Below are 26923 nucleotides of genomic sequence, written 5' to 3' on the forward strand. Positions count from 1 at the left end.
AAACCCTTAAAATTTTAAATTTAAGTTAGAAACAAAAATGCATTAGAAATGCAATTGGTCTTGTCATGCTTAAATTACACTACTTTTATTTTAGCATATTAAAGTAAGTTATTTTATTAATATGATTTTTTTCCCAATATATTATGTTTGGTTTTGTTTCAACTTAAGGAATGACACTTTCTTAGCCAGATTGCGATACCATCAAGGCTAATATAGTGTTTCTTGAACGTACAAAACACATATGTTAGGTTCTAAGTACTTAGGAACTAATGTATTAGAACTCTAATTTGTATTGTTGGCAAACCATGATCAAAACAGGTTTTATAGTCTTGTTTGGACTTGCTCAAAGTAAATGCGTTTTATGTAAAGTTGAAATCGAGTTACTGCTGAAGTTATAGTATGATTTAGCCTGGCTTGATCGATCAAGAATCAGGCTCGACCGATCGAAACTTGGGTGGAATGTTTTTCTACAGAATTTTCCAACTCAGCCCAAGTCCGTTTGACGTGTAGGGTTTTATGTTTTGTCTTTAGTATAAAAGAGAAAACCCTAGCCACGTTTTGGTTGCTCTTTATGCTGTGTGTGTGAATCTTTTGTGAGATCAAGAGGTGGTTGCCTTCACACATACTTAGGGTTTCCAAGATTCAAGATTATGTCAAGAACTTGGTGATCGATTCAGTTGCTACATTAAGAGCTTCAAGATATACAAGCAGGAGTGCTTGTACTTGCTGGAGAATCCAAGAAAGAAGGAGTCTGTGGTCTCGAAGCTTGCACATGATCGTGTCAATAAGTTTCTACTGGTGGGTAGCAATAGGATGTTAGTGGTCTAAGTCGCTATTGTAAAAGTTCGATTCTTTCATAGTGGATTCAGGTTTACCTTGAGGATAGCTAGGTTAAATCCTCCCCAGGTTTTTACCGGTGTGGTTTCTTAGGTCATCATATCTTTGTGTTCTTTATATTCCACACTTTACATTGATATGATTATATGATTGTGTGTTAACTTAGATCTAAAATTTGGACTAAGTAATCACTGGGCTAATTAACTAGGTTAATCCAATTGTGTTTTAAGGGGTCTAAAACCAAACAACATAAAAATTGCTTGTAACTTAGTTCCTGAAAAAATTCAAAAGTCTATAATCTTTTATTGGTTGCTTCTAGTTATCGTGTTGCTATTTGTTGTTAGTCTCTTTTTAGGACTTGTAGTTGAATTTGAAGTCTTTTGGCTTGTGTGAATTTTATAATTATGTATTTCAATAAAATTTTGCTTGATTATCAAAAAAATAATTAAAATCAAAGGGTATAATCAAGGCTATGCATGTTTCTAGTTGTCATCAAGTTGCAGACATAGTTGCTAATAAATGACAAGGTCTTCCATTATTTTCAAAGCATATGCCTAAGATGTGATTGCTAAACATATATTCTTCCTCAACCTATTCTAATTCAAATCAATGAACCTATTGCTACTTCAACAAGTGTCATTTTGAGGGGGAGGGTTAAGTAAAAGGAATGATATACATATATATATATATATATATATATATATATATATATATATATATATATAACGGTATAAATTAAGAATGTTAGACTTTTTCTGTTAAGTTGGATTTCCATTAGTTGGATTTTTAGTTTGTAAAAAACAGGTTGTGCTAAAGGTTTTTTTTTTTTTTTTATTAATAAAAATTGTTATATAGATAGCTTACAAAACATGAAAAAAAATTCAAGAATTTTGTAACTCTTAGAGGTTTAGAACAAAAAATATTTAAAATTTATAAATACATTTATAACTATAATTAAGAGGCATTAGTAAATTTGGTTAACTCTCAGCAAAAAAAGAGGCATTAGTAACTTTCTATCTAATGTTCATACTCATTAAATGAAAATAAATTGTAAGTTATATTTATCATCAAAACCCTAGTATATAACACTCACCACTGTGACCCAACCTAAAACACAACCTCCTCCTACTTTGTTGTTACAATACATACATTTCTTTGTTATAGTCTTGTAACACGAAGAACTACTCCAATAGCGATGGCATTTAAGTGCTTCATCTTAGCTTTATTCATTACAATATCAATCTTTAGTATTGATGTTACCCTTGCAACTCGCCATCTTTTACAATCTTCCCAACCTAGTATACCAAACTTGCCAGTCATACCCACATTGCCTAAACCAACACTGCCACCATTACCTTCATTCCCACCTTTGCCATCACTACCAAAGTTGCCAAAGCCAACACTGCCACCTTTACCTTCTTTGACAACGTTGCCAAAGCCAACACTACCACCTTTGTTGCCTCCATTGCTAACATTGTCAAAGCCAACGCTACCATCTTTGCTGCCTTCATTGCCAAAGTTGTCAAAGTCCACATTACCTCCTCTGCCGCTTCCATTGCCAACATTGTCAAAGCCAACACTACCACCTTTGCTACCTCCATTGCCAAAGTTGCCAACACTACCACCTTTGCTTCCTTCATTGCCAACGTTGCCAAAGTCAACACGGCCACCATTGTTGCCTCTATTGCCAACATTGCCAACGCCAACGCTACCACCATTGCCCGCATTTCCATCTATCCCCACTATTCCAACTCTACCAAAACCAACATTGTGAACCATGTCCTTAATTCGGCAAATCCTAATTACTACAAAGGTCTAGTCTCAATGTCCTCAATAATTTAGTTCAATTACAAGGTTTACAATACTTAAAAACAAATGGAAAAAACTAGTGTTTGATGGTGGTACAATTGCGTTATGAAATTGAGGACCACATGCTTTTTTAGCATCTCAAATGTTATGTGAGGATTTAATTTACGATGTGATATTTGTTTTATCGTGATTTATTATGTATCATCTTGGAGTTTGGATTGTATGTTATCATACTTAATAATCTATGTTCATAATAATTTTTTAAATTTTCGATTGGGATTTCTCCTAATTTGTTGTTGTTGTTGTTAGAGAAATGAGAATGATGCCTATCCATCAAAATTGATCTATTGACCTTGGCTTATCTTCTACCAAGATTACACAAATATGGTGGTACATATATAAGCATCATAAATTTATATATACGTATGTATGTATATATATATATATATATATATATATATATATTTGTTTATTTATTTTCATTATCAAAATCAAAATTAAGAAAGAGCTTAGAGGTTTTGGAATCAATAGGCTTCATTCAAGTAGTTGCGATCTTATGCGGATATAAGCCTATAGTTTCCTTTATTTTCTATAAAATAAGGTAGTCTCATCAAAACGAAACAATGTTGAACTAGCCCTTAATAATATATACACCATTATGTGGCCAAGGCCTTATATATATATGTATATATATAATTGTTGGATACACAAAATGGTGACACGTACCCCTTTATCAAAGCCTATAACAATGATAAATGTGAAAACATTTAATAATTATCAGACTTAATAATAAATACATTTTAAAAAAAAAATGAAAAGGGAAAGAACCGCCATACCTTTAATATTAAAAAAACATCCGAAGTGAAGAATTTGACCAGGAAGAAAAGCCAAAATTAAATGATTTCTTTGGTTACAAAGTTAATTATATTATCATTACCATAGTTATAACTATTATGTTATAAATAAATAATACAATAGAAGTACTCAAGTCTAAAAGCACATACTTGGTGCGATAGTGGAGGCCCATTGTGTCCGTAGTGCTTGGTATCAAGACACTCCTTATCTTGGAAAGTAGGAGGCCCATCCTAAACTAGTTGTTAACTTGTCATTCCATTTGCATCAAAAGTTCAAAGCATGATGTTGTAACAAAGCATAGTACGAATCCAAAATGATAGGAATTCATTCCTCATCGTAGTGAGGGATATCACATGGCATCTAATTCAAAAAACCATTGCTCACTTGCATGGACATTGCATCAGGTTTAAGCATAAAAATCAAAGTTACACTTCTTTCATGGCAAGCAACGCAACATAATATGGGCATTAACCTTAATTTGATGAGCAGAGGAAAATCTCATTGTCACATAATCAAATCATGCATTCCCCAAAAAAATGAGCAAATTAAGAGTTTCATGATGATTTTATGGAACAAAGGGTGTCCTACAAAGGTTGTATATTCTCTTTGTCATCCAAAATCCTAAAGCTTAACATAACCAAGAATGGTTCTTGATATGCAAATGGTTTTTTCGCTTTTTTGACCCAAGTTCAAAAGAGGGGAGTCAGAGACTCGAGATCTCACCCCACTCTAATGTTTTAGACAATGAAGGCTAGTGGTGCACTATGAAGAACCGTTCAAAAGTTATTGCTCACCAAAAGAAGTATCAACAACTTTAATTGGTTGGAGTTGGCTCATATTTGTTACTGAGCGATTGAGTAACCCTATTTTCTCATATAGTTGTTATTTGTCAAATTCTCCAATAGATATAAGCACACTGTCAAATCACATAAATTCTTTGTATTGATTTATCTCTTCTTTAATCTTGAGTAAACCAATTTTTCACAATATAATCCTTGCATAATATTAATAATGTCATAATCACTATACAAATAATTGGGGAAATAATAAAGAGGTGATGAGAGAGAGAGAGAGAGAGAGAGAGAGAAAGAGAGAGAGATGATTCATGTAGTGGGAATTAAAATCATCTATCTTTCAACAACAGAGAAATATCTTGTGAAAATTGGAATTTCTCAATAACATTAAAAAAAAATACGAAACAAATGCATCTAACAAAATTGTGGTGGAACATACTTTAAATTATGAGGATTTATGAGAAATCTAATCAAACCCAGCTATTTGCCAACTTACTTTCTACAATGAATCTTACTTGCAATAAAAGACATGTATATGCACATGAACATACTTAACACTATTGTAAAACCCACATACAGTATAGTGCCCAAGACCTAACATTTATAAAATTTCACCATTTTGACCCTTTAAGTTGAAGGAAGATCACTTCTAAAAATATATAATATACAATCATTATAACATAAAAAGAATGATAAATTTTAGGCGTCTACACAATAGCACACGGGAACGTAGTGGATAGTAGAGATGACTATGTGAACTTTGACTCAAATTTTGAAGTAAATTTAGAGAGTTTTTTTATCAAATTTAATTGAAATATAATACGCCTTGTGCCCATCATAACTTAGATTGAAATATTAGATTAAGCGACTTTATTAGTGTTCTAAAGAAAGTATAAACAATATGAAAATGCAATATTGGCAACCGGATTTTGATAGTTGTTTTAGATGGTATATTAATGAGCGAATAATTACGTTGGTTTGGGATTTGTACATATGAAAAGTATAACGGTTTGCTTAAGTGTGCAGTATTTTCTTTTTAAATTTTTTTTAATGTAAATGTGGCTTAATAGGAAGTAATTTAGAAATAAGCTTCTGCAATTATATGTAGTAATAGACTTATGTCAAAAAAAAAAATTTGTTTAATGTATATTATGTGTAAAGTTGTGATTTACAAATATGTATTATGTTGGCTATTATTTCGTGCCAAATTTGATTGTAATTATATTCAATATTTTATACCCTGTATTTATTGTGGGATTTGATTGTAAGGGTTGTGTGATAGAGAGAGAGAGTGTGAAGACTCAAGCAATTGAAGCCAGAAGATTTCTTGCGGGTAGCTCGCGAGTAAGCATCCCGCGAAGTGAAGCTTGTGCCCTGCACATGATTGGAATGCGAAGAGTTAGTACAGATGGAGACAGCTGTGTTTCGCGAATAGCTCGCGGATAAGGCCTTCCCGCGAGACACCGATGAGACATTTTGTTCTGCCAGACTGTACTATCTGATACACATTTTCTGTATCCACACTATATATACCCACATTACCCACAAATGTTAAGGAGTGCTTCTGAGAGAAAACCCTAACCAAACACCTTAAGTTAGAGATTATTTATACCCATATATCTCTACACATGAGCTTGTGGATTTCCTCAACTCCTACCTCTCCATTTCCATACCATTGAGAGGTTGATAGCCCAAACACTTACCACACACTTTGAGAGTGTCAAGTGAGGTTTTGGTGCTACTGGGAAGCATAGGAAGAAGCCAAGGATGGCAGATGCAACATGGAGCTTGTTGCGGGATCCGGAGAGCTGGACAAGACACAGTTCCGAGAAGCCTTGTTGGAGTAGGAACTTGGAGGGCTTAGGTACAACGGGTAGATTAGGCTTGGAGGGTCTCTTGCTAACCCATGTATCCCAACTGATTGTCTAGTGGATTGATTATCGCTTGGATTAACAATAAAACTTTATTGTGTTTGTTTTCTTGTATTGCATCGTGTTTGTGTTTTGGACATGCATATATCCCTATGCTATTGTGCTTCATTGAATGCATGTTCGAATGATCATTTGCTTTGCTATGTGATCATTGTAGTCATTTCTATATGACTGTTTTGGTGTATGATCAAGTTGCTCACATGTTTCACATCATGTTTACTTGATCGTAATTTGCTTGTTACATTATACTTGTCATTTTATTACTTGCTTTACCTTGAGGGTCTAATGTGTTTTGTGCAAGTGTTTCAGGTTACAAGTATATATGTTCCAAGTGCATCACAGCTTCTCATTACTTTGAAGGGGAGAAACTTTATGCACTTTTAGTTTATATCGTTTAAGTTTTTATTCAATATAATGTGTTTGTACCCATGTGCTTTTGTAAGCTTTTAGGGTTATGTTTTTATGCATATTTGTAGGCTTTATGGTTTGTACCATGCTTTATGCAGCCTTTTATGCTTTGTTTAAATAAGTACTTCTATATAAATGTATTGCATTTTCTTTTAAGTACTGTCACTCTTGTGCCCTTGTAGGATTTTTCCTAGATGCATATACTTAGTGTATTATGCATTGGTTGAGTGTTGGGCATACAATTAACTTGCATTGTTCTTGTTAGCTTGTATGTTCAAGTGTTCATTCCAAGTGTGAATGAGCATTGTGATCACTACCTTGTAGTGATTGCTTGTTTGATCAAGCCATGGTTTGTTTCTTAACTCCATCTTTGCTTAATCACATATTGCTTGCTTCATATGCATTTCATGCTTTTCTACATACAATGATCATGGTGTATTGTTGTGTTTCAGGAGATTCATGTTCATATGATTCAAGAGCTGCACAGTTTCTAGATTTAGGTGTGAGTGAGTTTTGCCATTGTTCCCAAACTCACGTTTAAGTCTAGAGTCTGTTTTAGGGTGTTTTGTCATGGAATAGCCAAAGGGGGAGATTGTAAGGTTGAATTTAGTCAACCATGTGTTGGCTTTATTCCATGACAAATTTGCTTATAATATAGCACTTAGAAACCTTGTATTTAGGTGGGAATCATGTAAGGGTAGTGTGTGAGAGAGTGTGTGAGAGAGTGTGAAGAAATGCTCAAGACAGTGCAGTGAAGCAGAGACTCGCGGCTAGGACTCGCGGGTGGCTCGCGGCTTGCAAGCCGCCAAAAGTTGCTCACGTGCAGAGCATACAGGGGAGCTGAACAGTCACGCCACCTGGAGCACTACATGACAAAAATCCAGACTGGCCATTAAGTTAGCTCGCGACTCAGTCAAGTCGCGAGGTCAAGTCGCCAGCCAGCCCTGTTTTTGGAAAAACTGACTCTTCGTATTCCATTCTCACACCAGTATAAATACCCCTCATTCCCACAAGATATGAGTGGCTATTCAGAAAGAAAAACCCTAAGAGAGGTTTCTTCAAAACACCCACCCAATTAGAGAGAGCTACTCATTCTTAGAGAGAAATCTTTGTAGTCTCTTCTCATTCCCTCTCTCATTGTCATACCTATTGAGAGGAGATTTCTATCCAAACACTACCCACACCCATTCAGAGTGTTGAGTGTCTTTGGAGCTTTGGGAAGCATTGGAAGATGCCAAGGATGGCGGATGCTACGGTCTAGTAGCAGAATCCGGTAAGCTAGAAAAGAAAAAGGTTCGGCGCAACCTCGTTGGAGCAAGAAGCTTGGAGAGCTTAGGTACATCGGGTAGATTAGGCTTGGAGGGTCTATTGTTGTTCATGTATCCCAACTACATTTTCTAGTGGATTATTGACCGCTTGGAGGGCGGCGGAGAGGTTTTACGTCGAGGGCTTCGGTTTCCTCTTCGATAACACATCGTGTGTTGTCCTTGTGTTTGAATCTCTCTTCCCTTTATCTTTGCCTTTTATTTTCTGCTGTGGATGTGATTTATAATTGGCTTAGATAGTTTTTACCAATTCCATATTATAGCTTATGTTCATTTTCCGCACACTAGTTGTTTGACATAAAGCTTGAATTGGTTAAGTTGTAATTTGGTGGTCTAAACGTTCAAAGGTGTTTATACACGTTTTTGAATTGTTGTAAGGTTGAATTTATTCAACCATCTAATTGGTTTTATTCCATGCCAAATTTGCTTGTAATTCAGCATTTAGTAACCCTGTATTTAGGTGGGTTTGTTGTAAGGGTAGTGAGTGAGATAGAGTGAAGATTGCTCAAGAGTGTGCAAGAAAACAGAGACTCGCAGCTGGGACTCGCGGGTGACTCGCGGCTGCAAGCCGCCAGAAGCAGCACACGTGCCAAGCATACTGGAAGATGAACAGTCATGCTAGCTGGAGCACTACAGGACAAAACAGGACAACTGGCCATACGATTAACTCGCGACTGGATCTCGCGACTTAGTCAAACCGCGAGGTCAAGCCGCGAGCCACCCCTGTTTTGTAAAACCTGACGTTTCACATTCCTCTTCCACTCCAGTATAAATACCCCTTTTACCCACGATTGAAAGAGGGCTTCCAGAGAGAATTTTGAGAGAGAAACCCTAAAGAAAAACAAGATTGTTTCACCCACAATCTATACCTTAGAGTCTCTTCAAATTCCTCTACTCTCTTCCTCTCCATTGTCAAATCCTTGAGAGGCATTATACCAAACCTGGTTCTCACCATCATCATCACTGTGAGACAGTTGTTTCGATTTCTAGGAAGTAGTTAGGAAGGAACCAATCTTCATTGGTTGATGCTACGGTCTAGTAGCGAAATCCGGGAAGCTAGAAAAGAAAAAGGTTCGGCGCAACCTCGTTGGAGCAAGAAGCTTCGAGGGCTTAGGTGCACTGAGTAGATTAGGCTTGGAGGGTCTATTGCTGTCCTTGTATCCCAACTGTATTTTCTAGTGGATTGTTTACCGCTTGGAGGGCGGCGGAGAGGTTTTTCGCCGAGGACTTCGGTTTCCTCTTCGATAACACATCGCGTGTTGTCTTTGTGTTTGCATCTTCCTTCCTCTCTATCTTTGCCTTTTTATTATCTGCTGTGGTTTTATTTTGTTATGGCTTAGATAGTCTTTAACCAATTTCATATTATAGCATGTGTTAAGTTTCTGCACACTAGTTGTTTGACATATTGCTTGTATTGGTTAAGTTGTAATTTGGGGGTCTAAACGTTCAAAGGTGTTTTATACACGTTTTTGAACTTTCATTTCATATTTTGAATTTGTTGCATGATATCTTCATTATTAATCCTACAAACTATATCTCTTTCAATGTACACAGCCAAGAAATCATTCATCAATTGATCTCCTATTTTATTGATTTATTTCAATTTTTTTAAGATCTAAGTGAATTTTTTCTAAGGTAGATCAAGGATGATCAAAGGGGCACAAAGTAATCCATATAAATGCATGAATGTAATTAAACAAGATGTTATGGATGACAAGATAATAGAAGGATGCAAAACATGTAAAAAAACAAATTTCTCAACAAGAAAAATGTTAAGCATATAGATCCCAAAACACACACACACACTAAACAAGTCTAACTAATTTTATATTTCAGAAACAAGTTAAGACAGTTTAGTGAGCTTACATTAACACAAGTATTCCTTGTGATGGCCAAATCACATTGTACCTGCACATGTATCAAGAGTAACAAAGAATATTGTGTGTCGTGTGTGAAAAACATTGCAAGATTGCATAAGTGTATACATGTTATGACGATTTGAGATATGAGAAAATCACTTTAACTCACACACAATCATAACTGTTTGATGGGGACTATCACTTTCGAGGTACATCCTATAATTCCCACATCTCCTAGAATACACGCTTGCAATCATATTTAAAGCATTTTTTATCTTTTTGCTTTTTATTTTCTTTGCATATTTTTCTTTTAAGCAAATCATGCATGAGCATATAAGAGATAAAAAAGAAATACCCAATGATGGTAAGCATTTGACATTCTAATTTTGCTATGCCGAAGCACACAAATGTCATTGACATCACACTTTTGCTATATCGAAGCATACAAATGTCATTCATGATTGGCGGGCAACAGTGGTAAGATGGTTATTTATGCCTTTCTCCTAGGATTTTCTAGTCCTGCCCGTCAAAAAGAGTGATATGAGTGTTAAGTACAAGAGATAACTTAATCTTACTCATCACAAACAGGAGTCACAAAGCTCACTTGCTCAGTTGTGCATAGAGATGCTCATCTAAGCTACAAGAGATACAGAGTATAGAAAACTTTGTTTCAATAGCCATCCAAGGTACACAAGTACCAATGTACACAAAACACGCACTGTTTTTGTATTTTCTGATTTTTCCTTTTTATTTTTATTTTGAAAAAAAAAAAAAAAAAAAAAAAAAAAAAAAAAAAAAAAAAAACTAAACAATCAAACAAAAACAGACAAACACATGAATGCATGAAAGAAAGATGCATATGCCTAAAGGCATGATAGAAAGATGCAGATGCGTGAAAGCATGATTCCAAAAGCAGATAAGAAATCAAGCAAAGAGAGTCCTACTTTAGATAGAAAGAATTAAAGCAGAGGACAAACAGAAAAGACAATTAAGTCTTAGACTCCTTTCTCACCCATACAACACAAGTCTTTGGCCGTGAAGATGAAAGGCACGTGTCTTAGTATGTCTACTAAAGGACATAGAAGAATTAAAATTCTCCTAAAATTGAGTTAAAAAGCTCAAAGCTTTTAATAACTCACCAAGAATAGGTACAAAGCCTTTAGTCAAAGGATGAGACCTATTTGACACTCGCTTATGAGGAAACAACTTAAAGCAATTAGGACGAATGTGTCCAGCAATTAGACAAATCAGTTTTGAATTTCATACCTTTATCACCTTTCTCAGATTGGGGCACAAAGACAGTCCTTGATCCAGAAGCCATGGAAAAGGAGGGGCTGGAAGAAACAGTATATCCTAAGCCAGTCTTATCAGAACTAGGCTTTTGAATACTCAATACCTCATCAAGCTTTGCACTAGACATCCTCTCTATTTGAGTTCTAGCTTGACTAAGCTCAACCTCAAGATTCTTGACCTTCTTTTCTAATGAGGTGTTCTCCACAACAAGAGTCTCAACTAACCTTGTAGTCTCATCTAGTTTGACTAACAGATCAGCATTTTCAGTTTTTACCTCTTTAAGCTCTTTTCTACAAAGACGAGAAATCTTTTTAGATTTTATGAATTTAGTGCATAGCTTATCATAGGCTTCCTGAAGGGTCAACTTCTTGGGTACTTCATCACCAGAAGAATCCTCACTGTCACTGGCACTCTCCACAGTCACCTTATCAGTTGTGGCAGTAAAGGCCATAACGTGACTACATTCATCCACATACTCATCAGAAGAGTCATTCTCAGTATCACTCCAGGTAACAACCAACCATTTATCTTTTGACTTCTTAGTATTTTCCTTCATGAGGTAGTTTGGGCACTCTATCCTCATATGACCAAAACCTTTGCACTCATGGCATTGGATGAGGGGTTTCTCATTCTTACCCTTCCTAAAGGATTTAGATTTCTTAGAAGGTTTGCCCTTATTCTTTTTCCTAAATTGAAGAAGCTTGATAATCTCATCAGTTATAAAAGATAGATCCTCATCCTCCTCTTCATCACCTTCAGAGTCCTCAATCTCTTCCTCTATACCCTTAAGAGCCAAGTTTTTACTCTTTCCACCTTTTCCCATTGAGCCTAATCCCATCTCATAGGTTTGAAGGTTCCCTACAAGCTCAGTCAAAGGAAGTTGATCAATGTCCTTGACTTCTTCAATGGAAGTGATCTTGGCATGGAATCTTTCAGGTAAGGACCTAAGGATTTTTCTAACAATCTTGGATTTTGCTATAGATTCTCCAAGATTGAAGGCAGAATTCACAATATCCTTGAGTTTAGCATAGAACTCATCAAATGTCTCATCCTCCTCTATCCTTATTTCTTCAAAACTACTAGTGAGTCTTTGAAGCTTCACAGTCTTTACTGCCTTGGTACCTTCATAGGTGGTCTCAAGAATGATCTATGCTTCCTTGGCAACTTCCGTGGATGATATTTTCTTGAATTCCTCATTGGTCACCCCACAAAACAAAGCATTCAAGGCCCTACTATTGAAATTTGCCGCTAAGATTGTTGCATCATCCCAATCCATCGGCACTTCCTTTGGCTTAATCCAGCCAACTTCAACAGCTTGCCATACATGTTCACCTAGAGCCTACAAAAAAACTTTCATACGAACTTTCCAGTTCGCATAATTAGTTCCATCAAATAAAGGAGGAATCAAAAGAGATTGTCCATAATCCATGACAATAGGGGTTAAGGATCACACTCAGGAAATTAATCCAATCAGAGTGAACCTGCTTTGATACCACTTATTGGGAAATTTAGACCCCGGTTGATAGAATTAACAAGTTTTAAACCCAAGTTGTTAATTAGATTAATTGTGAATAAACCTTGTTAAAACAAACAAACATCAATATCATGTCAAAATTATGCACAGTGAAAAAGTAAATAAGATAAGATATGATGACCCAGGAAAACCAATAAAACAAACTAGTTTCATAGTAAAAAAAACCTTGGGGGAAACCTTCCCGAAAAGCAATCCATTATAGTAAAAAGAAGTTTCAGATCTAATACAAAACCTTTGTCCCTATACTCTACAATCCCCGTAGATGAACTTACAGCAGAAACCTTCTACTGCTTCAGAACCTCTAAACTCTTCAATATATGAACGCCACCCTTTTTGTTGCACGAATCCCAGTACGTGACTCACTCACCAACTTAAAGAAGATGTTGGCTGCAAAGTTCTTCACTTCATCAACAATGAAAATCAAGAAGCACTTGGTTACAAAACCCTAAGACGCAAAGACGCAATAGCTTCTTTCAGAGAGAATAAGGCATTGGTCACCTTTTGCATATGTTCTCCTTGTATTCTCACATGTGACGGCCTCTAAAATAAGCCTTATATAGGTCTAGGGTTGTGAGAAAAGAAACCCTACACAAATATAAAAACATGAGCTAAAAATCATATCTGAAAATCTGAATTCCCGTAACCTCGATTGATCGGGAGGTGTCTAGGAGGTGTCGAGCTTTAAACTTCGACATATATAGCTATTAAGAAGCTATCGAGGAGACAGGAGCTTTCTCGATCGATCCACTAGCTATCGAGAGGTATCGAGATTGCGTTAAGAAACAGCTTAAGAGCTCGATAGATAGCCTAGTTGTCGAGAGGTGTCGAGAAGCTATCGAGTTTTAAAAAATCAACACTTCTTCAATTGTTTCTTGGATAGACTTGCATGGATTTAACACTTGAACTTGAAACAAGGTTTCCTAAAGTATTAAACACATCCTAGATCTACCCAAATACAAGTAAAGTGCGTTTTGTCAAAGGATTAACCAATTACATAAAATAGTGACATGTGTTCCTAATAAGTGAATCACATATGTCCTAATAGTCCCAACCAATAATAAAAGGCCACCTATTTAAAACAATGCTGACTCAACTTCCTAAATGGCAAAGCAAAAACCAAACCCATGTTAGATTTAACCACACAAATTAAACTCTAATTAAAAAGAATTAACCGAGAAAAAACACACATGAATTTAAAAACCTTTCTCTCCAGAAAGAGGTCTTTCTCTCTCAAAAACTCTAGATTAGTTTTCCTTCTTCCACTCCACAACCATTGTGTAGTCTCAGATGTTCTACAAGATGATGTCAAAGAAGCAACACCATAAGTCTAAGGCTCTTCAACGATTGTTATATTCAATAGTGGGTTTGCTGTGAGTACATTGGTTCTAATGTGATGTACCTTTCTGGTTTGAAATTGTAATGTTTTTGGCTTATTAGAAGGTTGCCATTAAACAATGAATATATTGAATATAAAGAATCTGTATAGAAGAAAGGATTCTTGGAGATATATATATATATATAGAGAGAGAGAGAGAGATGGGTTCAAGTTACACCTGATATAACTCTAAACAATGTTATATTACCCAATAACTTATTATTGAATTAATATTTTAAAAGTCTAACCGCTGAATTATATGTTCTTAACATGCATGCCAATCTTCATGCCAATCCGATGTAATTTGTCATTTGATCCATAAACTCATCTGAAAGTTCAATAAATGTATAAAACAACTTGAACGTTTAGACCCCCAATTTCCAAATTACCAATTCAAGCTTAATATCAAACAATTAATGTGCAAAAAATGAACATAAGCTTAATACAGAATTGATAAACAATCTAAACCAAATAAAATCACATCCACAGCAAAAATTAAATGGAAAAGATTAAGGGAAGAGAGATGCAAACACAAGGACAACACTCGATGTGTTATCGAAGAGGAAACCGAAGCCCTCAGCGTAAAATCTCTCCGCCGCCCTTCAAGCGGTAAACAATCCACTAAAGAATATAGTTGGAATACATGAACAGCAGAAGACCCTCTAAACCTAATCTACCCAATGTACCTAAGCCCTCCAAGCTCCTACTCCAACGAGGTTATGCCGAACCTATTTCTTCTTTAGCTTGCGGGATTCCGCTACTTGACCATAGCATCAACCAATATGAAATTGGTCCCTTCTTAACTGCTTCCTAAACACCAAATGGTCTTCTCGCAGATATGGGTATGGTGAGAAAAGGTTTTGGTAATGCACCTCTCAAGGATTTGACAATGGAGAGGAAGAGAGTAGAGGAATTTGAAGAGTCTTTATGTGAAGATTGTGGATGAATTAATCTTGTTTTTCTCTAGGGTTTCTCTCTGGAAGATCTCTAAATATCGTGGGTATAAGGGTATATATATAGTAGGGTGAGAAGGAATGTGAAAAGTCAGTTTTTCCCAAACAGGGTGTTCTGGTGACTTGACCTCACGACTGGGTTGAGTCGCGAGTTCAAGCCGCGAGCTAACAGCCTGGCTAGCTTGGGACTTTTGTCCTGTAATGCAACAACTGGTGTGACTCTTCAGCTTCTAGCATGCTTGGCACATGTGAAACTTCTGGCGACTTGAAAATCGCGAGCCACTCGCGAAATCCAATCGCGAGTCCCTACTTCTTTGCACAATCTTGAGCATTTCTTCACACTCTCTCACACACTACCTTTACATGATTCCCACCTAAATACAGGGTTACTAATTGCTAAAATATAAGCAAATTTGGCACGGAATAAAGCCAACAAGATGATTGATAAATTTCAACCTTACAATCTCCCCCTTTGGCTATTCCGTGACAAAACCCTAAAACAAACTCTAGACTTAACATGTGAGTTGGGAACAGTTGAACAAAACTCACTCACACCTAACTCTAGAATCTGATAAGCTCTTGAATCATATGAACAAGAATCTCTTGAAACATAACAACACGGTATCATCATTGTATACAGAAAAACTTGTAATAGCATATGAGACAAGCACAATGCGATCAAGTAAAATGGAATGAGAAATAAACCATGGCTTAACCAAACAGGCAATCACTATAAAATAGTGACCATAATGCTCATTCACACTTGGAATGAACATCCGGACATACAAGTTAATAAGCTCAATGCAAATCACTTGCATGTCCAACACTCAACCAATGCACAATACATAAAGTATATGCATCTAGGAACAAAATCCTACTAGGGCACAAAAGTGAGAATACTTAAAGAAAATGCATAACATTTAACTAGAAATATCAGGCAACAAAACATAAAGGCTGCATAGCATGGTACAAACCATAAAAGCCTACAAGCACATGGAAACAAACCCTAAAAGCTTACAAAAGCAACATGGGCACAAACCATAAACATACTGAATAACAACTTTAAATATTAACAAACCAATGTAACATGAGTGTTTTAAAACATATCCATGAGTTTAAAACCAAAACAATAACCTAAGTGTTTTGACATATCAAACCCATAAACTATAATAGACATAAACTAAAACCAAAGCATAAACTGAAAGAAAAGAAAAAAAAAACAGTTTCTGACAAGCTCCCCCTTAAAATGACACTCCCCTTCAAGAGCTGTCCCTCAAAAGTTCTCCCCCTTTTTGACCGGAATGGCCAAAGAGTCACTACTAGGTGCTAAAACTGTCAAACTTTGCTGAAAGTAAGTTAAGCTGATCCTGAAGTGCTGCCATCTTGTCAGTATGCTCATTCTGGACCTCTCTGAGTCCATCAATCCTTTCCATAATGATCTGGAATGCATCAGGAGATACCTCTGATGAGGTTGAAGCTCTGCTCCTATTGCCTCGGCTTCTAGGTGTTGAAGCTTCTCCTACAGTCACTGTCTCAGTCTCCATTTGGTCACCTTCATCTTGATCACCCACCTCTTCATCACCTGGAAGACGAACTTGAATCTTGATGATGGTTAGCTTGTTGATGGTTGAAGGTGTAGGCATGGGACTGATATCTTGAGGGATTTCAACACCTTTTGCTCTGAAAAGCCTCATAAGAAGGCTAGGAAAGATCAGCTTGGGCCTAGAGGTGGTTTTAGTCTCATCCACAATAGTGTCAAAGATGTGAGAGCTGATGTCAATGAAGGTTTTCTCCTTAAGTTCCATGAGGAAGATAGCTCTGGCATTGTTGATTGTAGTTAGCTTCCTCACAGGATACAGATTGAACATCATGATGGTGGTTAGGCACCTCATGTCAGCTGGAAATGCGGTAGTGTTGAGGCATCTCCCTTCTCTTTGTCCACCAATGCAAATTTGGACAGTTTCTATAGAGAGCATCCTGTCCTTGTAGTTAGTGAAGTCAGAGTCCTCTAATCCTTCAAGCCCTAGCACCTCACCAATATCATGGGCATCTATGGTGAATTCCTTTCTTCTAACCCAACAACTCAACTCATCCTCCCTTATCACAGCATTAGCATAGAATTCTCTAATTAAAGGCTCACAGACAGCAGGTAGGTCACTCAATAATTTATCCCATCCTCTGCCCTCAAAGCAACTTGGAATGAAGGTGTCCTTCAAATCCCTTAAGTCAACAAATCTTTCCTGAATGATGGTTCCCCTCAAGAAAGAATCCCTATTTCTATCAAAGTGTTGAACCAACCTAAATAGGTTATGGTCCATTTTCAACCTTTTGTCAGCTTTCTTAACAGGAGTCTTCTTCTTGGTAGGAGAAGGTGCCATCTGTGAACAAGCAGAAAAGGCCACAATACAGAGCACAATAGAGGGACAATCAGAACATTAGTAAAACATTATTGTTAAAAATATAGCACCAAAACACTCAATCAAGACACAATTCGGAGGCAGGTGTAGAATGAGAAAGCTCAAAGCAGAAAGGAATAGAACAGTCTATTTACACAACAACTCAAACACAAACACTCTAGGTCACAATTCCAAACACAAAAAGCAACACCACTACTCAGTTGTATTGAAACAATGAATACCACATTTAGCCAAAAAATATGTCTATGAGACATATCTAAATGATTATGATATGATCAAACCAACACAGAGCAAATAGCATCCTCAAGGCAATAGTAGCGTTCATGAGAACAAGAAACTATAGCAACAAGCAGACAAGACATTATAACTCAAGAAACAAAACTCAACCAAATTGAAACAAAAATACTCACAAACAGAGTATATCACAAAAACAATATCATATGACAATGTGGCCAATAAACATGGGTATGAGATTTACCATACATCATAGATCAAATAATAAACTCTAATAGTGAAAAGAAACATGAAAGTAATCATATTTAGCAACCTAGCCTAAACAAGATCAACCAAGCCCAAACACCCAAACTCAACAAACATGAACTCATCCCATAGTCGAAACCACAAAAATTACAAAACTCAATAACGAATCACAAATCCAAGAAAACAAAGCACAAAACATGAAATATGTAGAGAGAGAGAGAGAGAGAGAGAAAACCCATACCTTTTTCTTGAAGATTTGAATGAGAAATGAAGTAAAATGGAAGTTTGTTTGAGAGTGACACGGTGAGTTTGAGAGTTTTTCAGAAAAGGAAGAAGATGAATAGTCAGAAATATTCGAGGGTAAACTGAAAAGGTTTAAAAACTAACCCATTTTGTGCAAAACACGCGATTTTTGCGACTGAGACAAGTCGCCAGGACTAGCCACTAGAACACTTGAAAAAGAAATCTTGAAAAAAATTTCTAAGTGTTTTTCACAACTGGAAGTTCCACTTGCGAGAGAGTCGCGAACTGAGCCGCGAAAATCTCTGTGTACCCCTCACGACTGGACCTTCCACCCGCGAACAAGTCGCCAACCTGAGCCGCGAAAAGTATAAAATTCTAAACTTTTGGAAAACATTCTAAGTCTTTTTCACGACTGAAGCATTTACCCGCCAATGAGTCGCTAGTGAGTCGTGAAAATCTCTATGCTGGACTCGCGACTAGTTCGACCCGCGACTGAGTCGCCAAAACAGGGCAATACAATTTTTGAAATTTTTGACAATTTTTGCAAAAACAAAGTACTTTCCAAAAACAACGAAAACACTCAAAAATCTTTTTGTGATTGATCAACAAAGATTGAGCATGTGAAAACACATTTAGTCAAGTACAATCACACGAATGAATATGGCATTCATTGAACATAGACATGTGTGTTATGTGTGAATATCAAAAATGAGATAGTCATTAGTCTAATGTGAAGCTTCAATGATCAATTCAATCAAAGCATACACAACTAGCACTAGATAATGTGATCCATCTCAATTATAGAAATATGCATATATGACCTCCCACAAAGGCTTGAGTACAATATCTTTGAAGCTTTTCATTTGGCTCCATGTTTGACATATCATTTGATCTATTGAATCAACACATCTCATTTTGAGATCGATGCCTGAAATTTTTGATATTTCATATTGATGAGTTAGCCTTTGGCTTTTTGGTATTTCATATTTCCTAGTTAAATACTAGTATGTGCGACAGGCTTTTGCAACTCAATATCTCTTTTCATTAGGAGATTTACATTTGGTGAGCTCTTTTAGCAAAAACAATAAAATAAAGAGTGGGAAGATATATAGACACAAGTCTATGCATGTCTCAAGATCAACAAAACCAGTCACTAATCATTTATGTCAAGGTTGAAGATCTATTTACAACAGTCACAAAGATTTCAAAATTTCTCCCACAATGATATAAGTGTATAGAGAACAAGCTATGCTCGAAGATGCACAAAGCCATTTGCACAAAGGTACAAGGTAAAACATATTTTGAGATAAAACTCAACAATGTCAATCAATCTTTTTGGATTTTCTACTTTTTATGTGGTTTTTGGATTTTTGACACACAAGAAGGAAAAGATTTATTAAAAGCAACAATGTAAAAACAAACAAAAAAAATGAAACAAACAAACAATTTTCAAATCTCATAATCAATAAACAAACCAACAATCACACAACATAGGAAGTATTAATGCATGGACATGTGGTAATGTTTATGCATGAGTACCCTTCATCACACACACGTCACGTGCGTTTGGGGTGATATCCTTATAGGATTGGATATGAGAGTTAGGACTTTCAAACCTTCTAGTGAAGCTTTCCAAGCAGTTGGTGAATGCACCAATCATTTTCATCACGTCCATCATTCCGAGATCAACATTTCGATCTCTTGATGACTCAACAGCCTAAGTCCTCTTGTCATTTCTTGGCCTTTGATCACTAGCATTCCTCAATGCTCTCGGCTTATGATAATTGGTTCGGGTGTGCCCTTGAAGTCCGCAATAATGGCACACATGATTCGTTCTAGGACCTCTTTGCGATTGTAGAAGAGATTTTGATCTGCCTTCAAACCTGACCACAGATTGATTACGAGGCTTTTCCAACACCCATTGGTCAATTACATTCTTCTTCTTCTCAATATTTGCCTTTTCAATAGTAGGGGCAACTACAACCGGCTTTTTGGCCTTCTTTGGAGATGTTCACAGCTGAACTACTTTCTCCGATGTATCCTAATCCGGTTTTGTCGGAGAAGGTCTTTTGAGAAGAAAGGACATGATCAAGCTTCTTTGTAGAAACTCGCTCCACCTTGGCATTTGCTTGAATCACCTCAAGCTCAAGGAATTTTACCTTGGTGTAAGCCTCGGTTAGCTTGCCATTTAGTGTCTCTATCTCACACTTGGCCTCCTTATATCTCACTAGAAGACTTTTATAGTCCTCTTCAACTTTCTTCATCTTTTTCACAACTGCTTTGCCCACCTTTGCATATTCTCCTGACTTCTCAAGTAGATAATTGTAGTTCTCTTTAATACTAGTTGTATCTTCATCTTCTTCAGCATCTGATTCTTCTACAATTCCCATGAATTCCTCATCACTATGCTCCCCAAGTTCTTCCACAAGCAAATTCAAGTCCTCCGAAGACTCAACATGAGCAACAGTCATGAATGTTGAGAAATTCCCTTCTTCATCACAGCTATCCTCCGAATCAGAGGTGGAGGAATCTGAGTCACTAAGAGTGGTGGCATACACCTTGCCCTTCGATCTCAGATAATTAGGACATTCCTTTTTGAAATGGCCATGTCCATTACACTCAAAACAAGTGACTCCTTGTGTAGATTGGGACTCCTTCCCTTCTCTCTTTTTGAAGTCTTTCTTCTCCTTTCCGGAACTCATAAATTTCCCTTTATCACCAAATTTCTCACTATTTTTGAACTTTAGAAATTTGCAGAAATTCTTTGCAAGGTAGGCAACTTCCTTTTTTACTGCATCCTCATCCGATGAACCATGACCTTTTACCCTTTCATTTATTGTCTTAAGAGCCTGTGACTTGCTCTTTCTTTGATTTGGTAATGAAAGTTCATACGTTTGGAGAGAACCGATCAGCTCTTGGACTTTGATTTCATCAAGGTCTTTGCTCTCCTCAATTGTAGTCACCTTTGCACAGAAGCTCTCCGGCAATGAACGAAGAATTTTTCTTACAACTTTTGAGTCCTCCATTTTCTCTCCCAAGTTAAACTTGCCGATGACTACTTCATTTAGCTTACTATAGAAAGAGTCAAAGGACTCATCCTCGCTCATCCTGAGCTCCTCAAATCGGGTAGTCAGCATTTGTAACTTTGTGTCCTTAACTTTCTTTGTACCCTCATAAGTGGTTTCCAAAATCTGCCATGCTTCCTGGGCAACGATGATATGAGAAATCCAATGGAATTCATCTAGGGACACACCACAAAAAATTGTGTTAAGTGCTTTACTATTAGCATTTAACGCCACGAGGGCTGCCTTATCCCAAGTGGATTTGGCTGCCTCTGGGTTTGTCCAACCTATTTTAACAACATCCCAAACAACCTCATCTATAGAACACAGAAATGCTCTCATCCTTACCTTCCAAAAGGCATAGTTGCTACCATCAAAATATGGTGAAGCATTTAAAGATTGAGACCAGTCCATCTCAAAATGGGGTCAAGGATCACACTATGGTAATGAAACCAATAAAAGTATACCCGCTCTGATACCAATTGAAAGTTTAATAAGTGTATAAAACACCTTGAACGTTTAGACCCCCAATTTCCAAATTACCAATTCAAACTTAATATCAAACAATTAATGTGTGGAAAATGAACATAGGTTTAATACAGAATTGATAAACAATCTAAACCAAATAAAATCACATCCACAGCAGAAATTAAATGGAAAAGATTAAGGGAAGAGAGATGCAAACACAAGGACAACACTCGATGTGTTATCGAAGAGGAAACCGAAGCCCTCTAAGCGGTAAATAATCCACTAAAGAATGTAGTTGGGATATATGAATAGTAGAAGACCCTCCAAGCCTAATCTACCCAATGTACTTAAACCCTCCAAGCTCCTACTCCAACAAGGTTATGCCGAACCTATTTCTTCTTTAGCTTGCCGGATTTTGCTACTTGATCTAGCATCAACCAATATGAAATTAGTTCATTCTTAACTGCTTCCCAAACACCAAATGGTCTTCTCACAGATATGGGTATGGTGAGAAAAGGTTTTGGTAATGCACCTCTCAAGGATTTGACAATGGAGAGGAAGAGAATAGAGGAATTTGAAGAGTCTCTATGTGAAGATTGTGGATGAATCAATCTTGTTTTTCTCTAGGGTTTCTCTCTCAAAATTCTCTCTGGAAGCTCTCTAAATATCGTGAGTATAAGGGTATATATATAGTAGGGTGAGAAGGAATGTGAAAAGTCAGTTTTTCCCAAACAGGGTGTTCTGGCGACTTGACCTCGCGACTGGGTTGAGTCGCGAGTTCCAGCCGCGAGCTAACGGCCTGGTCAACCTGGGACTTTTGTCTTGTAGTGCAACAGCTAGCGTGACTCTTCAGCTTCTGGCATGCTTGGCACATGTGCAACTTCTGGCGGCTTGCAAGCCGCAAGCCACCCGCGAGATCCAGTCGCGAGTCCCTGCTTCTTTGCACAATCTTGAGCATTTCTTCACACTCTCTCACACACTATCCTACATGATTCCCACCTAAATACAGGGTTACTAATTGCTAAAATATAAGCAAATTTGGCACTGAATAAAGCCAACAAGATGGTTGATAAATTTCAACCTTACATCATCTTTTATGTATTATTTTAAATTACAAAAACTTGAATTTAAACAATTGATTGATGATATAGCTATTGATCTTTGATCATCTGTAAATTTTGTTAGCATTGAGAATATACGAAGATAATGTAATCCAGCTTCAAATTACATTATCTTCGTATATTCTTCATGCTTGCAAAATTTCAAGGTGATCAAAGATTTATAACCATGACATCAATCAATTTTTTAAATTTAAATTTTTGTAATTCAAAATAATGCATAAAAGATTAGTTATGGATTAAATGGTAAATAACATCCAATTAACATGAAAATTTAGAACATATAGAACATGTAATTCAATAGCAGGATTTTCAAAATATGAATTTTATAACAAGTTATTGGATGATGTAACTTGAACTCAACTATCTATACATTGGATGGTTTTTATTTCCACGCTTATAATATACCATGCTACTTTCAACGCCTGTGGAAGGCATGAATTTCGAGACCTCCATCTATGTGAAGATTAATCATTGTCCTGTAATTGACAATTTTGTTTTCGTTAGCCATTTTGAACTCGAAACAGCCTAAGAAGGCAGCTGAGGAGATCTTCATCTGCCTGTAGGCAAACTCCTTTCCTAGACAAATTTGTGGCCCTGCCTGTAAGCAAATAGAAATTTAATTCTGGTTTCTCCAACAAGCAGACAACAGTCTTTAACTTTCTACCCTAGAGGTGACTTTGCATCAAAGGAAAATTGTCTATATGTAATTTTTGCAGTAAATTTGTACGGTGACATTTTTATGTTACTTTAAAGACAATTAAATGTTAGCCACAAAACTAAAACATGTCTATGATGAAGATGAGCCTAAAGCATGAAAACAGAAAAAGTAGAAATGCAATATGTCCCAACACAATTTCCACTAACCTGGAAGGCTGTGAACTTGAAAGGGCTCTCTGGCTGGAATATTCCTTCTTCATTGAGCCAACTCTCTAGTTTGAATTCCTCAGTGTTATATATCACCCCGTATGAATTTCATCCTACCCATTGCATAAGGTTGGTAAGCCACCATATTTACTTTGTTCACATTGTATCCATCTAGTAGAGTATCATCAGAAAAGCATATCTTTGCATTCTGTAAGGTTTAGAATTACATTTGGGGGAATCATGTCAAACTGGTGGGAAGTTACTAGGAAGTAGCTGTCAGACATTTAGGAAACTAATGGTGGCAATGTACATGTCCTTATTAGTTAATAATCATGAATATGTAGTGTTACTTTGTAGTAAAAATTTTGGTGAACCATTACTCTGGAATCATGCACATGGCACATATTCATCTCTAAGAGGAAATATTGAAGAAAAGACATGCAGTATTTCATATGCAACTATGAAATGTTGACAGTAGACATAGTCAAATTTCCTTACCACAGGAACTACAGGATAGAGTCTGAGAGTTTCAGTGATTTATGCATGGTGATATTGCATCTTTTCTGGAGCTTCTTCACTAATACTGGCTGCAAACTCTGCATAGTTTGTGATCTCTTTCATGTTAGTAGCTTCCTTCACTACTTTTGCAATTTTCTACTGCACAGCAAGATGCTTGCAGACCATGTAAATAAACCAAGAAATTGTGGTTGCTGTTGTGTCTTTTCCAACTATGATGAAGTTAAGAATTATATCTCAAGTATGTTGGATCAGTGTTTTTCACTTGCAGAAACCTTGATAAAATGTCTTCTCTCTTCATCTGCATTGTGCATGATAACAAATTTATCTCATGGCAAAGTAAATAGTAAGGGCTAAAACAAATTTATCTCATGGATGTATCAACTAATATGAAACAAGAACTTTTAGCTAAAGTCTACCCACGGAAGATTCGTTCACTGAATTCTTCATTTGCTAGATCTTGCTGTGGATTAGCTTAAACACGAAATTGTTAACAAGTTTGGTGCTTCATTTTAAGGTTGCTTCTGATCCGATATTTAGAAACTTCTTGATCCTCCAAAAGATATCAACATAGCGCCAAAAGGTCATAGCACTTGAATCATTAAAGGCATCGCAAAAATTTTGGCCTTCTTCATTTGATCCACACATGCTATCTAATTCAATTCCAAATGCAACTTGGAACAACAAATCCATAGTTGATTTCATCAATAGATCCTACATGAATAATTAGAGTTAGACAATGCACAATACCATAAGGAATTAATCTCTTTGTGAATGCTGAATTGTCCAAAACTTACTTGAATATCCAATACCCGGTTGGCAGTTGCTACTTTAGACACTAAATTAGCAAATTTTGCAGCATATTTTTAGAAAAATCTTACTACCAAAGTCCCTCAACACCTTTATGGAGAACTCATGGCTTGTTTAGACCCCAATTTTAAAATTACGTCTAGATTACTTTTATACTAACTTAACAAAGTGCGGAACAAGAATAAATATGCACAATAAACCAGTAACACTAATTTTATTGCATGATTGTGAATAATTATATTGCATGATTTTAGAAATGATAGATAAATAAGTTGTGTAGCATACTTAAGGTAAAGATGTAATTTTTTTTTTTTTTTTTTGAGAAAGAGGTAAAGATGTAATTGAAACAAAAGTTTATAAGAAATAACAGATCCGTGATGCTTCTTATTAGAAACCTTGAAAATTTAAGATAATTAGGAGTAGTTACTTTTTTTTTTTCTTGTAACAAACCACTAAATGAATGTCACGCAAATGCTAGCGTTTACTTAGGTCATTGCTATGAATTGACCAAGATTAATGGCAAATTATGGCCCAAATTGAAGATCTTATATCCTTACATCATATCTGTAATATATATATATATATATATATATATATAGCTAAAGCTCAGAAAAAATCCAATTAGATTTTAATTGGATTCTCAATTTTGTGTCATATGTCCCATTTAATTTTTAATTTTGTGCCAAGTGAATTATTGAGTATAAAAATCGAAGAGTCCAAATTCAATTAGATTCTAAATTGGATTTCAATTAGAGTTCAATTTTCTATTGTTAATGCCCATTTTTGACAAAGGGCACAATAGCAGAAGAAGCCCAACAATAAAGAAGATGAGAAGGAAATGAGGGGCAAAACAGTAAAGAAATAAGGAAACAAGTCCACCATGCTGAAGCAGCAGGATTGATGGCCAGCAGGCCTATGAAAATAAAAGAGGTAAAGAATGAGTAAATGGGCTGAGGAGGCCTAAGGAATGAAGCAGTAAGCCCATGGGAATAATAAAAGGTAAAGAAGAAGCAAATGGATCGGAGAAGCCTAGGGAATGAATTGGTAAACTTAATGGGCTGGCTTAAAGGCCAATAAGCCCAAAAGGTTAAAAAGAGGTAAAGATGTAGTAAAAAGGTCGAGGAAGCCCAAGGAATTTAGCAACAAGCCCATAGGAGTAAAAAGAGGTAAAGAGCAAGTAAATGGGCCAAGAAAGCCCAAGGAATGAAGTGGTAAAATGGGCAAACATGGTAAGAATGTTGACCAACAAGCCCAAAAGAGGTAAAGACATGGAAAGTGGGCTGAGGAAGCCCTAAGCAAAGGATTGATGAAGAAATAGGTTGATATGGCAGGAACGTTAGCCCACAAGCCCACGGGGTAATAAGAAGTAAAAAGAAAGACAAAGTTGTAGCAAACACAATAAAGTGATGTGGTAGGATTAATGGCCAAAGAAGCCCACGACCATAAAGAAGAAAGCATGGGCTTAGCAGGAAGATGAAGGCTTTCGCCCGAGTGATACCCAGTCCAAGAAGGGATGAAAGGAAGAAAATATGAGCTCAAAAGCCCACGCATCCTTCACGCCACAAAAGATAAACATCAACTAGTACGTACAGCAGAATCAAACAATGCAAGGGCAACAAAAATGGTGTGAAGGACAAAAAGGAACAAATTCAAACAGAGTGGAGCATGTACAAAGGGCCAGGACACCACCTACTTGTACCTAGCCAATACATGGGAGGTGGGCCATGAGTCAAGGTATTTAGAGGGTGTGGTTTGTCGGTGGGGAAAAATGGGGGGTCTATTCTGGAGTTCCCACTCAAGCTTCTTTGGAGGAATTGTCCTGCTGGGATGGCATTTCATCCAAAAGATGTAAGTATGGGTTAGGACCACTTGATGCATGCCATAGAAGCAGGTGATGAGGCAGCTTAATCCTTTTCCACATGGGTAAAATAAGAACAGAGAGAGGTAAGAAATAAGACAAGTAATTTTG

The 26923-nt window shown here is 36.6% G+C and overlaps 1 pseudogene; it reads right to left on the reverse strand.

The window, feature by feature from the left end:
- Window positions 1–23179: 23179 nt before the first annotated feature.
- LOC126732808 (cytochrome P450 704C1-like) lies at window positions 23180–25516 on the reverse strand (annotated as a pseudogene).
- Window positions 25517–26923: the final 1407 nt, after the last annotated feature.

This window comes from Quercus robur, chromosome 1 (genome assembly GCF_932294415.1).
Source record: "Quercus robur chromosome 1, dhQueRobu3.1, whole genome shotgun sequence".
Classification (NCBI taxonomy): Eukaryota; Viridiplantae; Streptophyta; class Magnoliopsida; order Fagales; family Fagaceae; genus Quercus; species Quercus robur.